Below are 17,533 nucleotides of genomic sequence, written 5' to 3' on the forward strand. Positions count from 1 at the left end.
TGTAAAGACAACCTACTGAATTGCAGACAGGCACAAGAAAATGACTGTTACACATTACAGCATTCAGCCAAAGCTTTTTCCAGCAAAGAAAACACACATTCACACAAACAAGCACACATATGCACACATGACCGCTACCACGAGCAGCTCTGACCGCAGTGCACTGTCACCCTGCTATCAATTCAGGGGGGCCAAGTGAGGGGGAGGGATAGTAGGGTATGGGTGGGGATAGAAAAAAACACTGTCTAGTGAGAGGGGGGGGGGGGGGGGGTTGCAGGGACAAGAGACTTCCAGGCGCAGTGTCAGGAGGTGGAGTGTAGGGGGAAAAACCAGGCGCAGCAGAAAAGGAGAAGAGCAGGGAAGTGGAAAGGACAGGCAGCAGGCAGGTACACTGGCAGAGGGTGAGGGAGTCTGAAAAGGGAAGAAAAGCTAGGACGAGAGGAGGAAACTGTTGGGTGGAGTGTATGGGGACAGCAGGCTACCATAGGTTTGAGGACGGGATGATTTTGGGATCGGAGAAAGTTTTTTAAGGATATCCTCACCTGCGCAGCTCAGAAAAGCTAGTGGTGGAGGTACAGGTCCAGATGGGCTGTGTTGTGAAACAGCCATTGAAATCAAGCATGTTATGTTCAGCTGCAAGTGTGCCACGTGGTTGTCTACTTTGCTCCTGGCAACAGTTTGGTGTTGGCCATTCGTCATAGTGGACAACTAGTTAGTAGTCATACCAATATAAAAGGTTGTGCAATGGTTACAGCAGAGATGATATACAACATGCTTATTTTCACAGAGGACCCGGCCTTTCACAGGGCAGGATAGGCCTGTAACAGGACTGCTGTCTGGGTGGATTGGGCAGGTCTTGCACCTGGGCCTTCCACAGGGATGTGATCAGTGTGACAAGGGGTGGGGATTGGGACTGCGACTGGGATGGACTAGGATGTTGTGGAGGTTGGGATGGGCGACAGAACACCACTTTAGGAGGGGTGGTAAGGATCTTGGGTAGGGTCCTTATTTCAGGACATCATGACAGATAATAAAATTCAGATGAAAGATGTGTTTCAGTTGTTCTAGTCAGAGGTGGTATTGGGTAACGAAGGGGAGACTTTTGTAGCTAGTTCTTGGGGGTGGTAGGAGGATTGAGGGTGTGTGGGGAAATGGTACGGGAAATCTGTCTGCAAACTAGCTCTGGGGGCAGTACCTATCTGTGAAGGCCTTGGTGACACCTTCAGCATACTGGGAAAGGGAGTTCTTGTTACTGAGGATATGCCATCCCTGGGTGGCAAGGCTGTCTGGGAGAGACACTTTTGGTGGTGCAGAGATGCCAGCTGTCAAAATGCAGGTACTATTGATGGCTGGTGGGTTTAATGTGTCCTTAGCTGTGGGCAGAGCCATCAGAGAGGACAAGGTCAACATTTAGGAAGGTAGCACATTGGGCTGAGGAGGACTAGGTGAAGTGGGCGGAACAGAAGGTGTTGAGATTTTGAAGGTATGAGGATGGAGTTGTTGTGAGGTGAGTCCAAATCATGAAGATACCATCAATGAACCTGAACCAAAGCAGGGTTTTGGGTTTATGGGAGGCTACAAAGGCATCCTCTAGATGGCCCATAAACAGGTTGGCATACGGGGGTGTCATGAGTGCCCACAGCTGTGCCGTGGGTTTATTTGTATACCTTCCCATTGTAGGAGAAGTAGTTATGTCTTAGTATAAATCTAGTTGGGTGGATGGGGAATGAGGTAGCGGGTTTGGAGTCTGAAGGAGACTGGGAAAGCAAGACCATGAGCATGAGGGATGCTGGTGTATAGGGAGGTGGCATTGACAGTGACGAGTATGAACTCAGGAAGTAAGAGGGTGGGGGTGGTACACAGTTGGTGAAGGAAGTGATTGGTATCTTTTATTTGAGAGGCAAAATTACAGGCAACTGGCTGGAGGTGTTGGACAATGAGGGCTGAAATCCTTTCAGTGAGGGCACAATAACCAGCCACAATGGGGCATCGATGATTGTTGGGTTTGCTAATTTTGGGAAGCATGCAGACAGTTGGTGTGCAGGGTGTCACAGGGGTGAGGAAGTAAATGGAGTCATGGGAGAGGTTCTAAGACTTTAAGCAGGGACTGGAGGTTATGTTGGATTCAGGGATGGGATCACTCTGACAGACTTTATATGTGGATGAGACAGACAGTTGGCAGAGGTCTTCCACCAGGTAGTCACTGCAACTGATCATGGCAGTATTGGAGCCTTTGTCTGCAAAGACGTTCAGGTCTGGATATGTTTTGAGATTGTGTTTGGGTTTCCTTTCTTCTCCTGAAAAGTTGGTGTTCTTAGGAAGGGAACTGAGGAAGGATGGTGAGGCCAGGTTGCAAGTAAGATTGGTTCAAATGGCTCTGAGCACAATGGGACTTAACATCTGAGGTCATCAGTACCCTAGACTTAGAACTACTTTAACCCAACTAACCTAAGGACATCACACATATCCATGCCCGAGGCAGGATTCGAACCTGTGACCGTAGCAGCAGCAGCGCAGTTCCATATTGAAGCGCCTAGAACCGCTCGGCCACAAAGGCCGGCTGCAAGTAAGAAATTCCTGAATGTTGACCTGGGGGTGGTTAGGTGGGAAGGAATACAGTTGGTTGGTGGTTTGAATTGGGAGAGGCAGGGTTCAATGTTGGAATTAGGTTGGCTTTGGTTAAAGGGATTGCTGGCAAAGAAGTGTTTCCATTGCAGGAATTACAAGGAGTGCAAGTCATTGAAAAGCTGTGTTCTCAGGTTCCACAGTAACTACAACCTCAGAAATAGCAACAACATATTTGGCGGAAACAGTCAAATAGTTGTGACAATGAAGATATAATTTTCACTGCTATCTTGTTAGGACGATGACAATGATGATTAAAAGTACTGATACCACAGATGACAGACTAAGTAAACAAAAATGTAGTGAAGGCTGAAAGTGATATAAACAATTTCTTTTTGTTTATTTAATTTCTCCTTGTATTATAAAAACATAGATAATTAATAAAGGGCATAAATTTAGAGCAGGCATAATTTTAACTTTCTGGACAGACCCCATACATTTATATAAGTTTGCAATTTGCATTATTCAGTACATGTTAAAAATAATTTTTTTTCAGGGAGCCTCTAAAATAAAAATAGTAGGGGGAGGGGGGGGGGGGGAATCAGGTGTCATATACTGGGTCATGGTGATATTTGGTGATTCAGTGGTAAAGTGCCAGGCTGCAAATCTGAATGTTCAAAGTTTGATCTCCAGTCATTCCTAGTATTTTTATCTGTCACTTATCATTTCTTTCACCTCTGACAACAATTGTTGACGTGAAAAATGTTGAGCTGCTTTGTGGTTTGCAACCCATGTTAAACAGAAGGTCCCCCCTATCATCAGCCGTGCAAGGCAGTGCAAAGGCCAGAGGAAGGCAATGACATACCGCCTCTGACAGGGCTGTGCCTAGTAAAACACTTTGATGTTCAAAAAGATCTTTGGATTGATGACTGCTTTACTTTCATCACATTATTAAAGCCTTCTGCTGACCGCATCTTCTTCAAAAAGTTGCCAACAATTTCAAGCAGATCCACAGCTTTCTTTAGGCTTACAGCAACTCTTTGGAGAACTTTGCTGACCTGGTTGACCCTGAACATGACTACATACAGACCACTGTACAACAAAAGAAGTTTTCTTGCAATACATGTACAATTATCAAGCAAGACGGCTTGTTCACCAACATGTTTATTGGACTATTTTTGCTTCTATTATTGTAAACTTTATACTATGAAACACACTGTCACAGCAAACATGCAACTATTTGGCACCTGTTGTCTGTTTCTCACACTCAACCTTTCCAAGGTTGCCCATCAAATTCAGACTATACTGGCTTTATTGCTTTAATACAGCAGAGACATAGAAAGCAGTTATCATTCTGTCAAAGCCGCAGTTACCAGTTATGTTAGGTGCTTAGAGCTCGTGGGACTTCTTGCTGTAAAATTGTGGTTTTGCAGGACTTTAAAAAAAAAATGATAAATTCATTAAAACGAAAATAAATTAGAAGTTTTTATTGCAGGCCAGAACTTCATGACACTTGCCATCTGCTGCCTGATTTGATTTCTCCACTTCACTTAATTTCAACACCAGCTCCTGTAACTGATTGGATGAGAATTTACCACCCAGAGCTTTTTAATTCTCTTGGTTTGCAAATACAAATGAAAGAAGATTAGGTTCTAAGGAACCTCTTGACTTGCATTCATAGATGCAGAGCACAAGTTCACATTTCTTAAAATTTCAAAACAGGGCCAGACTGATTATATGTAATGTACAGTTAACATGTGAGGACATTTAACAAATATTAAGAGAAATAAGAATTTTCATATAAGACAAATAGTTCGTGAATTTTATGAAAAAGATCACACACTTTATCAGAAATGTGAAATCTGTAAAAGATTTTGATGTTAAATTTTAAATGTTGAAGGATCATAAACAGACACAAAGAAAGTAACAATGAAAGCATGGGATAATGAATGTGCGGCTGAAAACCGCAATTAACAACTTATTATTTCATTAAATACTGACGGCTGTTCTAGTGATCACACAACCAATAGTGAAAGTGATTCAGATATAAGCATTGTGCATCCACTAGTGGTTGTGTGTGTTATGGAAAATTCAGTTGATTTATTTGGATAATTTGTTACTTTGCAACATGTGAATACGTGAACACCTCTGATTACAGTATCGTATGCTTCACAGATACACTGATATTATGACCATTTTATAACACAATTACAGTAAAATGCTTCTTTCATTACAGAAATAAACAGGGTGACTATTAGTGATTCACTCACTTTCAAAACTATATTTTACAAAGTGTTACATGTACAGGTATGATTGGTGCATGAAAAGAACTGTAATCTCATCCCAAGTTTGTATTTGGAACACTGCAACATTCTACGAGTGCCCATCTGGTCACAGAATACATATCCAAAAAGCAACCAAGTTTGTTCCACACCTAATGTAGCAATGTCCTGTCAATGGTCACCATAGCTGTATTGATGCATTCTCTGAAGTGTTTCAATGTTCTTCAAAGTGGGGGTACATAAATGTGGTCCTTCATGTACCCCAAATGAAAAAGTGACAGGGGGATAGGTCAGGCAACCTGAGAGGCCAAGCGAACGGAGCCACACCGTCTTTACCACTGTGCCCAATCCGGTGATGTGGAAGTTGTCATTTAGGTAGCGACAAACATCAATGGTCTGGCGAGGACGTGCCCCATCTTATCGGAGATGAAATTTTTGAAACTGGCTGTCGGTTGTGGAAACAACCACAACTACAATATATCAAGGTAAGAGCTACACTACATGATCAGAAGTGTCCGGATACTCCCAAAAACATATGTTTTTCATGTTTAGGTGCATTGTGCTGCCACCTACTGCCAGGTATTCCATATCAGCGACCTCACTAGTCATTAGACATTGTGAGAGATCATAATGGGGCGCTCTGCGGAGCTCACGGACTTCCAATGTGGTCAGGTGATTGGGTGTCACTTGTATCATACGTGTGTATGCGAGATTTCCACACTCCTAAACATCCCTAGGTCCATTGTTTCCGATGTGATAGAGAATTGGAAACGTGCAGGGACACGTAGAGCACTAAAGCGTATAGGCCAGCAGAGAATTGGAAACATGCAGGGACACGTAGAGCACTAAAGCGTATAGGCCAGCCTCGTCTGTGTCTGTTGACTGACAGAGACTGCCAACAGTTGAAGAGGGTCGTAATGTGTAATAGGCAGACATCTATCCAGACCATCACATAGGAATTCCAAACTGCATCAGGATCCACTGCAAGTACTATGACAGTTAGGCAGGAGGTGAGAAAATTTGGATTTCATGGTTGTGCAGTTGCTCATAAGCCGGTAAATGCCAAACGATGCCTCGCTTGGTGTAAGGAGCATAAACATTGGACGACTGAATAATAGAAAAACATTGTGTGGAGTGACTTATCACGGTACACAATGTGGCAGTCTGATGGCAGGGTGTGGGTATGGCGAATGCCAAGTGAGTGTCATCTGCCAGAGTGTGTAGTGCCAATGGTAAAATTGGAAGGTGGTGGTGTGGTCGTGTTTTTCATAGAGGGGGGCTTCCATCCCTTGTTGTTTTGTGTGGCACTGTCACAGCACAGGCTTACAGTGATGTTTTAAGCACCTTCTTGCTTCCCACTCTTAAAGAGCAATAGGGGGATGGTGATCGCAATTCTCAACAAGATCAAGCACCTGTTCCTAATGCACGGCCTGTGGTGGAATGGCTACACGACAATAACATCCCTGTAATGGACTGGCCTGCAGTGAGTCCTGACCTGAATCCTATAGAACACCTTTGGGATGTTTTGGAACACTGACTTCGTGCCAGGTCTCACCTACCAACGTCAATACCTCTCCTCAGTGCAGCACTCTGGGGAGAATGGGCAGCCCTTCCCCAAGAAATCTTCCAGCACCTCATTGAACGTATGCCTGCGAGAGTGGAAGCTGTAATCAAGGCTACGGGTGGGCTAACAACATACTGAATTCCATCATTACCGATGAAGGGTGCACGAACTTTTAAGTCATTTTCAGCCAGGTGTCTGGATACTTTTGATCTCACAGAGTACCACCACAGTCTTTTCACAGAAGAAAAAAGAGCCCATACAGCTTTGTCTGTGACATTGCAAGGAAGCATTAACCTCCAATCAATCTCATTTGTGTGCCACAATTTCAGAAGGAAGTACTGGACCCGACCCCCCCCCCCCCCCCACACACACACACACACTCTCTCTCTGTGGAAATTAACATTTCCAGATAAGAAAGCTGCTTTGTTGCTGAATATCACCTTGACGGCGAAGTGTTCATACTCGAGTGCTTCCTGCATTGTGACGCAAAACTGAAGAAGTTGGTCATAATCTTCCAGTTTTAACTATCGCAAAAGCTGGAGACTGTATGGTCTGAAATGTAACCAATATCACAAAATCATCCACACAGTTTGTTGTGGTGATCCAAGTTTATCGGCCTGCGTGGACCACTGATTTTTGTGGACTGCGTACAAAACTTTCCCTCGCCCTCTTCAACATTGCATCTGGCACATTTGGTCGACCAGTACTTTTCTGTTTACAAGAGACAACCAGTGCTCATGAACTATCAATACCAACATACAATGCTCTCTTTACATGGTTGTCAAGTTTTGTAATTCCTTCTGAACACACACTCCACTGTTGTAACTGATAAACATCTTGCATATTCCAACATACAAAAAATCTTTTCTTGCTCTGCTGCCATTTTGTCAAGGCACTGCACTTGTAACACCAGCTGTTGGGCACAAAGCAAACCCACTGATTATACGATTCTATTCATACATCAATCACATCTGTACATGTAATACTTTGCAAAATATAGAAATCTGAAAACAAAACCCTAGAAATTTTAAAATCTAAGTTCTTTAGAAATTGACAAATAAATAAGATTTTTGCCATTTCGTTTAAATATTTTGACACAAAGGCATAACAGAAAGAAAAGGCTCCATAGATATAATGGAAGGAGTCAAAGTAATCAATCACTGTGTATTTGACATATAAATGGCTGACCAGTTCATAAACAATGTTTGAAGCTATTACAAAAAACAGCACTACAATATAATCTCACTCTAACACAGAAAAAAGTTGTTGCATGTGGTACATAAGGAAGAGGAGGAGAGCACCAACAGAAGGAAATTTGAGGGTAATCCCAAAAGTAAAGTGTTCTCTTATTTTTTTTCTGAAATAAAAAAATATATATTCTATAATATTTAGATCATGTTCTCTTATTTTTTTCTGAAATAAAAAAAAATATTCTATAATATTTAGATCATCTTAAGGTTGAAAATTTATTTGTTTATCTACATAACTGCCATTTCAGACAATACTAAGGTTTTGTACCTCAATCAGTAAAAACGGAACCCTTAGAGAATCACTTTGATGTCTGTCTGCCTGCCTGTATGACTATTAAAAGAAAACCCTTCTTCTGTTGTTCGTTTGTTTGTCTGTCTGTCTGTCTGTCTGCCTGCCCATCCGACTATTAAAAAAAAAAAAAAAAAAAAAAATCCTCCTCCTCAGGAAAGAGTACATGGATCAAGTTGAAATTTATGTCACACATTAAGGTCTATGGTCCCTTGGTGGTGTACAAAATCGAAGCTTCTAAGTCGATGCAATTAAAAGGTACTGCCATTTACGTTACATATTTTGACACTTGCAAACTCACTTATTAAAACCTATAAGATACTTCCCATTGGCCAAGAATGAGGAAATTTGGCAGGAAGCAAGGTTTTACAGCAAAAGTAAAGGGGAAAAAATCTGAACACTGTTAATTTGTAATCATATCACATGAAATAAATAGTTCTTCTGAAACTTGTTATCGAACTTCAAGCTTAAAATTAATCAATCCTCGAATGTCTTGGAATTCCCATGATTAGTATCTTGTCAATGTCAATGCTGATAACACGCAAAAATCATTGAGTTTCTCAATTCCCAGTATGGATAACTGGTCTATAAACATAATTAAGTTTGTATAGAAGCCTCAAAGCACGAGTCCTACTCGTATCTGGCCAGGTTTTTTTTTTTTTTTTTTTTTTTTTTTTTTTTTTTTTTTTGTAGATGCTGTGACAGTTTTTGTACATCCATGTAATATCACCTTGCTTCCATGCCCTCTAAGGAGCATTGAACCTCACCCATTACCTTGTTGCAGGGACTGAACCGGCTTCTGGCCAAATGTTCTTTCAACTAATGGAACAGGTGGCAGTCACTGGGTGCCAATTCTGCACTATTGGGTGGGTGGCTCACAATGTTCCACTTAAATGTTTACAGGAGAGCAACAGTTCTACATGGGACGTGGGAGGGAGCGATGTTTTGGGGAATGCTTATGCCCTTGCTCAATATTCCTCTTCTCCAGTTCTGAATTGCTGATCTGAGTTTTTTTGGAATTCGACAGTACCTGCCTGGACCTACTGTGGTCCCAGCAGGTATAAAGTCTATCAACAACACCCACTTCCTGTTCCAAAACACAACTGGAGAGACTTCACCAACAGACTTTGTGTGTTTGAGTTTTTGAGGCTCAAGCAAAGAGGAGTGCCACCATTCATGTTGTTGTTGTCTGATCTCAGGTGTAAAGTGGAACACTCAGGTTTTGTCACCCTTGAAATAGAGTAAAGCAGTGAAGAAATTTGTGGAAAAGAACAAAGCACTATTTATGGTCTTCCATAACAATCTGTGGTACCCAACACACCTTCAGATACTGCATTTTTTCTGTTAGGCAATGGATTTCAATCAGTACACCCATCTGTGTTTAAAAAAGAATGAGCTCTGACCAGAGTGCCATTCTCAATGGCTGCCAAGCCGAGAATAAGTGTCATGTGAGGCACACGCATATCTGTTTGGAAGTGTGACAAGCAGCAATCACAACTATGTGACCAACAGCTGCACGAACTACTGGGTTGGCACTTAAGTTCGTAAGGTTTTCCATAAGTTTAATAAACATAACTGAGATTTAAGTCAACAATAATATATTCTCCTCACTATTTACAATATTCTATCAAAGCTGATGTACTTTTCTGATTTAGCGACTGTAGAAATCACGTGGTTTGGAGGTGAAGAATTCATCGAGCTATGTTTGGAGCACAATTTTAGTCTGGAAAGAAAGTTTCTCGACAGTTGTTTGATAGAGAGTGGCAAAGGTCAAAACCTGAGGGATCAGGTGAATAAGATGTGTGTGGAACAACTCCTGTATAGTATTTTTTGTCAGTCTAGCAGAGTGTGGGTGGGTGTTATTACTGAATAGCTTCACTTCACACAGTCCCCGTGGTCATTGTTCTTGGACTGCGTCTGCAAAACGCCTCAGCTGTTGGCGATAAATGTCAACAGTGATGGCTACACCATAGGGAAGCAATTCGTAGTACACCACAACATCGCTGTTCCACCAGATGTAGAACATTATCTTTTGTGGGTGTGTACAGGTCTTTCGTGTGTACAGGTCTTTCTAGGGAGAGTTGCTACTTTGTTTGGACATCTATTCCTTTCTTTTCCTTCTGTTAGCATACAGCAACCATTTCATGTCACCAGTAACGATACAAGACAGCATGAGCCAACTCGTGGCGTGCAAGCAGAGGTGCACATATGGCCTCTGCTGATTTTTGCTTAGAACATGCCTTACCCATACACCCGATTTTTGAACCTTCCCCATTGCAAGCAAATGTTGCTTCACAGTAGAATGATCACAGTTCATCACATTTATCAGTTTCTTGAGTACAATGACACAGATCATCAATGACACAGATCATTTCGGATTAATGTGTTTAAACAATCTTCATCACACCTCGAAGGTATTCCCGAGTATGGAGAGTCACTAATGTGAAAACAATCCTCCTCAAAACAAGACAACCATTTTCTTGCCATGCTCCATCCAATGACATTATGCCCACGCAGGGTGCAAATGTTTCTGGCTGCCTCCACTGCTGTCACCCCTCTACTGAATTCGAACTGAAGAATACGTCAGAAATGCTCCGACTTCTGTACTTGGTACTCTTGTTTTCTAACATCCAAAGCTCCACTCACTCTCCAAATGACAAAATGACAAGACGTAAACTCAAATTGCAACACGCAACTAAAAAAATAAAAAATTACACTCAATAAATAAACTCATAGCAACAGCAATATCAATATAAAAAACAAAAATGCTACGAAAAAAACAAGACCGCCACGGGAAAAACAAGACCGCCACGGGAAAAACAAGACCGCCACGGGAAAAACAAGACCGCCACGGGAAAAACAAGACCGCCACGGGAAAAACAAGACCGCCACGGGAAAAACAAGACCGCCACGGGAAAAACAAGACCGCCACGGGAAAAACAAGACCGCCACGGGAAAAACAAGACCGCCACGGGAAAAACAAGACCGCCACGGGAAAAACAAGACCGCCACGGGAAAAACAAGACCGCCACGGAAAAAACAAGACCGCCACGGAAAAAACAAGACCGCCACGGAAAAAACAAGACCGCCACGGAAAAAACAAGACCGCCACGGAAAAAACAAGACCGCCACGGAAAAAACAAGACCGCCACGGAAAAAACAAGACCGCCACGGAAAAAACAAGACCGCCACGGAAAAAACAAGACCGCCACGGAAAAAACAAGACCGCCACGGAAAAAACAAGACCGCCACGGAAAAAACAAGACCGCCACGGAAAAAACAAGACCGCCACGGAAAAAACAAGACCGCCACGGAAAAAACAAGACCGCCACGGAAAAAACAAGACCGCCACGGAAAAAACAAGACCGCCACGGAAAAAACAAGACCGCCACGGAAAAAACAAGACCGCCACGGAAAAAACAAGACCGCCACGGAAAAAACAAGACCGCCACGGAAAAAACAAGACCGCCACGGAAAAAACAAGACCGCCACGGAAAAAACAAGACCGCCACGGAAAAAACAAGACCGCCACGGAAAAAACAAGACCGCCACGGAAAAAACAAGACCGCCACGGAAAAAACAAGACCGCCACGGAAAAAACAAGACCGCCACGGAAAAAACAAGACCGCCACGGAAAAAACAAGACCGCCACGGAAAAAACAAGACCGCCACGGAAAAAACAAGACCGCCACGGAAAAAACAAGACCGCCACGGAAAAAACAAGACCGCCACGGAAAAAACAAGACCGCCACGGAAAAAACAAGACCGCCACGGAAAAAACAAGACCGCCACGGAAAAAACAAGACCGCCACGGAAAAAACAAGACCGCCACGGAAAAAACAAGACCGCCACGGAAAAAACAAGACCGCCACGGAAAAAACAAGACCGCCACGGAAAAAACAAGACCGCCACGAAAAAAACAAGACCGCCACGAAAAAAACAAGACCGCCACGAAAAAAACAAGACCGCCACGAAAAAAACAAGACCGCCACGAAAAAAACAAGACCGCCACGAAAAAAACAAGACCGCCACGAAAAAAACAAGACCGCCACGAAAAAAAACAAGACCGCCACGAAAAAAACAAGACCGCCACGAAAAAAACAAGACCGCCACGAAAAAAACAAGACCGCCACGAAAAAAACAAGACCGCCACGAAAAAAACAAGACCGCCACGAAAAAACAAGACCGCCACGAAAAAAACAAGACCGCCCCGAAAAAAACAAGACCGCCCCGAAAAAAACAAGACCGCCCCGAAAAAAACAAGACCGCCACGAAAAAAACAAGACCGCCACGAAAAAAAACAAGACCGCCACAAAAAAAACAAGACCGCCACAAAAAAAAACAAGACCGCCACAAAAAAAAAAGACCGCCACAAAAAAAAAAAAAGACCGCCACAAAAAAAAAACAAGACCGCCACAAAAAAAAAAAAACAAGACTGCCACAAAAAAAAAAAAAAACAAGACTGCTACAAAAAAAAACAAGACTGCTACAAAAAAAAAAAACAAGACTGCTACAAAAAAAAAACAAGACTGCTACAAAAAAAAAAAAAAACAAGACTGCTACAAAAAAAAAACAAGACTGCTACAAAAAAAAAAACAAGACTGCTACAAAAAAAACAAGACTGCTACAAAAAAAACAAGACTGCTACAAAAAAAACAAGACTGCTACAAAAAAAACAAGACTGCTACAAAAAAAACAAGACTGCTACAAAAAAATAAGACTGCTACAAAAAAACAAGACTGCTACAAAAAAACAAGACTGCTGCAAAAAAACAAGATTGATGCAAAAAAAAACAAGATTGATGCAAAAAAACAAGATTGATACAAAAAAAACAAGATTGATACAAAAAAACAAAAATGCATGTACCTAATATTTTTCTGCTTCTCCAATGTTTTGGGAGACCTTTCTTTCAGGATTACCCTCGTGTAACAGAGAAAGAGGGATATTGCAGAATGGACGGTATCAGCGCAGGAAGTGTTAAGTTATGGTCATACGGCAGGTGGGCATGCTGTGCCCAGCAGCGTGTTCTGTCACCAAGGAGTCAACTCTGTTCTCAGACACAGTTTGGCAGTGGCCATCCATTCAGATGGACAGCTGGTTGGTAGTATTGCCCACATGAAAAGATGTGCAGAAGTTACAGCACAACTGGAATATGACTTGAGTGCTTTCATAGGTGGCCCTGCCTCTGACAGGATAGGATAAGCTTGTGATGGGGCTAGAGTGCGTTGTGCTTGGTGAGTGCATCCGACAGGTCTCACAAATGGGTGTCCCACAGGGGTCTGGAACATGTGGCAATGTGTCATAAGGAGGTGTATGAATAGACAAGCAAGGCCATTTTTTTACATCAGTGAGCAATGGAATACTACTTTTGGAGGGATGGTACAGATTGTGGGAAGGACACTCCTTGTTTATTCACAATGATAAATAGACAAAACACTAGTGGCGCATATAGTCAAGTTGTTACTAGTGGAGGATATACCGTATTTACTCGAATCTAAGCCGCACTTTTTTTCCGGTTTTTGTAATCCAAAAAACCGCCTGCGGCTTAGAATCGAGTGCAAAGTAAGCGGAAGTTCTGAAAAATGTTGGTAGGTGCTGCCACAACTAACTTCTGTCGTCGAATATATGTAGCGCTACGCAGGCACAAAGTCAAATACTAGCACCAAAACCTCTGCGTGAAAAAAAAAATTAGGTGGAAGACGAGCTTTTTTTTTCTCCGCCCCGAGTTTCGACCACTGCATTTTCATACATTATCCAATGAAGTAAATACAAATTCCGTATTGTTCCTCTTCGAACGTAGCAGCATTTCAATGTACTACGAAAATCCGACTGGCAAGACTGTTTGGGATATTTGTCAATATGGCCAGCTCTGCTTTCTGAATTTTTTCCTAACTGTGAGAAGAAATGATTGCTAATAAGAACTTTTATGAATTGTGAATCACATGCAGTATTCTCTTCACCATAAGAATAATACGAATATAAACATTTTGCCATGTATTCTTTCGTGTTTCCTGCTATCTCATTTAAATCCTGTCTGCCTAATAAACTACGAAACTAGAGTGAGACAACAGCAGACGCGGAAGAATATACATACCATGACATGTTTATATTCGTATTATTCTTATGCCTAATAGTGATACAGTCAGAAATGAAGCACGGCAATTGATTAGATTTTTAAATCTAAGATGACTCTAATTTCTGTGCATAATGTAATGTACTAAAGAGGCGTCAGCAAAGATTTTCAAACGGAAAAAATTTTCGCTGAATCCTCGTTCAGAACATCATCTATCATACGCAGTCTATTATTTGGTTCTTGTTGATCATTATCAAAGAAAGCAGCAGTGTACGTAGCAACAAATAGCAGTCTCTTGCCATTGTTTCGCTAATGAGACGATTCCTCTCTTTGTTTTTTTTAATTGTAAGCGGCGGTAGCGTGCACAAAAGCAAGCCATGCCGCGAGCGGCGACAGGCCGTAAACCCTCATTTTCAGAATGCGACAAACAATGCATGACACAGTACAGTAATGCATTTTCAGCTCTGAGTGACGGAAACACCTATAACAAAGAGAACTGCACTTGTCAGATCAAAGAAAAATAAGCAATCAATTCAAACCAGACGAAGCACGTGAAAAAGGAAGGGTACCCGTATAAATACGGACTGAGCGCCTGACGCATAACAACGGCTACCTGGTAAAGCTTAACTGCTAAGCTTACGACTCGAACCAAACTACTACAGCTGTATCGTCATTCATTCAACCTAAATTGTGTCTGATATTACAATGGACCAACTTTGTTTCGATTTGGAAGTGCGGCCTAAAACTTTTCTCTCCCCTTGAATTTCGAGTCTCAGATTTCAGGTGCGGCTTAGATTCGAGTACGGCTTAAATTCGAGTAAATACAGTAGTCAAGGTGTTCAGTCCTTATTTTGAGAAAAGAGGATTTCAATACCTTAAATCTTGTAGCTGACACTGTCTCAGAACAAGCTAGGTATAACTATAGCCAACAGACATTGCGGTATGGACAAGTGATGCCTGTAGCTGACCTGATGGAACAGGAATGAAGTCCAATAGTTCTATGATCACTAGGCCGAATACCAGAAAAGTGAAGGGGTGAAGAAGAACAAGAAGATTCAATGAAAGATAAGTGATGGGCTTTGATCTGTTTTGTTTTGTTGTTTTGTTTTGTTTTAGGGAGCAAAAAGAACTAAGGTCATAAGCACTCATGTCAGAACCGTAGAACACCAAGACGAAAAAGGAATTAAAAGCTACTACAAGTTGAGCCCAATCAACAGACGGAGAGACAGCTACAAACAGAGACTTTCTCTTGGATCAAGTTCCACAAAATACACCGTAGAGACAATGGAGGTTCTGAACAAAAGATTAAATGTCTTTCGCCATATTGCTAAGTTGGATAAAAAGCAAAATGTGGGCAACAGCCGACACATCGTACTTTAAAACGACCGATAACTCAAGTCGGACAACATAAATTAGAACGTACGTGCTTAAAAAAGGGGCATTCCATTACGAAATGGTGAACCATCAAAGGTTGATGACAATGAGCACAAAGTGGTGGGCGATCAACACTTAACAAATGACGATGGCTAAAATGACAGTGCCCAAAATACGGAGCCTAGCTAAAATGATCTCCTTGCAGCGAGAGAGCCCAGAGGAGATCAACCAAAATGCTGGGTGAGGTTTACCTCCCTGGAGCTTGTTCCCATGAAGGGAAGACCAATGGTGAGCCCGAAGGGATACTACCTACTGACTGATGGCAATACAGAGATTGTCACAGGGAATGGAAGAACTAGAGGGCAAAGGTACGTGGACTGCGGCCTTGGCAATAGCACCAGCAGCTTCGTTTCCCCATCAGACTGAGATGACCAGGGACCCACATAAACACCACAGTGGCTCCCTCAGAAGCGAGCAAGTGAAAGCTTTCCTGGACCTGTTGCATCACGGAATTGACAGTGTACAGCACACAGAGGCTCTGAAGAGCACTGAGAGAGTCAGAGCAGTTGGCACAATTGAAAAACCTATGTAGCTGGATGTACTGGGTGGCCTGATACAGAGCAAAGAGCTCCACTGTAAATACAGAACAGTGTTCGGAAGCCGATCCCGAAAATTGTCGGTGCCAATGATGAAGGCATACCCAACACCAGGATCAGTCCAAGAGCCATCAGTGTACACAAAGTTCCGTGTGGAGGTTGAGAAGCTTACGTTGATAAGAGCGAGTTTGCAATAGTGTCCTTAGAAAGTGAATGAAGTGCAAGGTGAACACGGGCTGCTGCACGAAGCCAAGGTGGTGAAAGGTTCACACCCACTGGGAAAGTGGCAGGTAGTGTGAAGTTAACCTGCCAGAGCAATAGAGAAGAGGAACACACCCCATATTGGCAGTCAAAGGAGTCAACGAAGAAGGATGTACAGTGTGGGTGGCCAGGCATGGCTAACAGCATATGTATTTGCTGAGGACAATGTCACGTTGGTATGACAGCGGTAGTTTGGCAGGTTCTTCATACAGATTCTCAGCCAAGCGGGTGTAAAAGGCACCAGCGGTCAATGGGATGCCACAATGGTGGATTGTGTTGAGATGGTGTAAAATGGATGGACATACAGACGCATAAAGGAAACACTCAGTCTAGTTTTGAATGGACAAGCAATCAGTACAAACGGAAGAGGTGGTTCGCTCCGCTCTGCGGAAAGCACTGCTGAGGACATGTAGGACATTGACGGACCAGATACAGTGGGTGGCCAGGTAAGACACATGGGAGGACCAAGAAAGTTTCCTATCTAGCATGAGCTCCAGGAATTTTGTAGTTTCAGTAAACAGAAGAGCAACAGGCCCAAGATGTAAAGACAATGGAAGAAACCCGCTGCACCACCAGAAATTCATACAAATGGTTTTGTCAGTGGGAAAGCGAAAGCCATTGTTGATGCTCACCAAGTAAAGACAATCAAGACAACGCTGCACAAGGATGCAAGTCTGTGAAGAACTGCAATAGCTCAAAAAATCATGAATAAAAAGGGAGCTGGAGATACCCGGTGGAAGAGGTCATAATAGGATTAATGGCGACAGTAGGACCACGCTCAGGACGGAACCCTGAGGCACATAATTTTCCTGGATAAAGATGTCCAACAAAGCAGAACCCACATGTACCTTGAAAACTTGGTCTTTTAAAAATTTCAGAAAGAAACAGGGTAGGCGGCCATGGAAGCACCACGTACAAAGAGTACAGAGGACACCAGTCCTCCAACAGGTGTTGTAGTCTTTCTCCAATTCAAAAAACACTGTCACAGCCTGGTATTTCCACAGAAAACCATACATGACATGGGCTGACAAAGTGACAATACGGTCAACTGCAGAACGGCACACTCATAAATCCACCATGTGCAGTGGCCAGTAAATTGCGAGACACTAGCCACCATACCAGCTGGGCGTGAATCGCCTTGCAAACACGGCTGGTAAGAGAAATGAGGCGGCAGTTGGAAGGAAGGTGTTAGTCCACACCGGACTTAGGTATGGGTACGATAGTGGCTTCATGTCAGTGTCTGGGAAATGTGGCCTCTGCCCAGGTGTGATTGTATGTA

The 17,533-nt window shown here is 42.7% G+C and overlaps 1 protein-coding gene across 3 annotated transcripts in view; it reads right to left on the reverse strand.

Annotated features, from left to right (window-relative positions):
* Positions 1-17,533, reverse strand: part of LOC124717047 (GATOR complex protein NPRL3) — a 108,491-nt gene that overhangs the window by 12,636 nt on the left and 78,322 nt on the right. The window lies entirely within an intron of this gene.

This window comes from Schistocerca piceifrons, chromosome 9, assembly GCF_021461385.2.
Source record: "Schistocerca piceifrons isolate TAMUIC-IGC-003096 chromosome 9, iqSchPice1.1, whole genome shotgun sequence".
NCBI lineage: Eukaryota > Metazoa > Arthropoda > Insecta > Orthoptera > Acrididae > Schistocerca > Schistocerca piceifrons.